Raw genomic sequence first — 938 nt, 5'->3', positions numbered from 1 at the left:
ACAGCTCAGTGTATGATCCCGCGTGTTATAGCTTGTGGGTGCAAGGGTCGGTGTATACGCATGCGCCGACAGCGTCAGCCGCAAAGGCGAGCAATACTGCGAGGAGGTATACGCATGGAGCTAACTACGCACTCTCTCTTGCGTTCTTGAAAGGCAATAGGGGCCGCTGCGCTCTCCGCTGCTCTCCGCTTCTGCTGTTTTGCGCAGAAAAAAGAAAGGAAGGACATAAACACGAGAGTTCGAAGATATTGTGCGACGGGAAGGAGGTTGCGTTTTTGGCGCGAAAGGGGTTAGTTTTAGCGCATTCCACGAGAGCGGCGGATGTTTGATAGTTTGGTGTTGTTTGTTGAGCGTGCCGTGTCAGCCGGTAGTCGGCCGCCAGGGAAAAATCCTCTTATCTCAATGTAAGCGGTTGTTGCGAGGACATAGTGACATCCCCTTACACGCGAAAAGTAGCTGTTGACACAGGATTACACGACGCTTTCGCGCCATTTCTGTCTAGCTGGTGTGCTCACTGCGGACACAGCCCGGCGCATCATACCCGCCTGGGTGGGTGCTCTGCTTTCTTCACATATGTTTTCGTGCTGTTAGCGTTCACATTCTTGCATGCCGTCGCTGATATATATGAATGACGGTATTGAACTGCCAGAATATTCTTTTGACGGCTTTTGAAATAACTATACGAGTATGCGTAATCTTCATCCGTCTCTATAGTCGCGCACGTGTTGTCGTGCTGGTCGCATTTATTGTGAACTCTCATACAGTTCAGACGCTTTCGTCGCTCTTGACAGGTGTCACTGAGATCACTTCGTGTTGCTTGACAAGCTGTGTAATTTTAGCTCTCGCGTGGCTTCTTATCTTTCGGCTAGCAAGTGTTCTCTGCATTTATGGTCAATAATACAATGCGGCAATCAAAGGAAGCATATTTTTGCTAGCAG

Source organism: Rhipicephalus sanguineus, chromosome 10 (assembly GCF_013339695.2).
Source record: "Rhipicephalus sanguineus isolate Rsan-2018 chromosome 10, BIME_Rsan_1.4, whole genome shotgun sequence".
Taxonomy (NCBI): domain Eukaryota; kingdom Metazoa; phylum Arthropoda; class Arachnida; order Ixodida; family Ixodidae; genus Rhipicephalus; species Rhipicephalus sanguineus.
Note: the sequence above shows the minus strand (reverse complement) of the source record.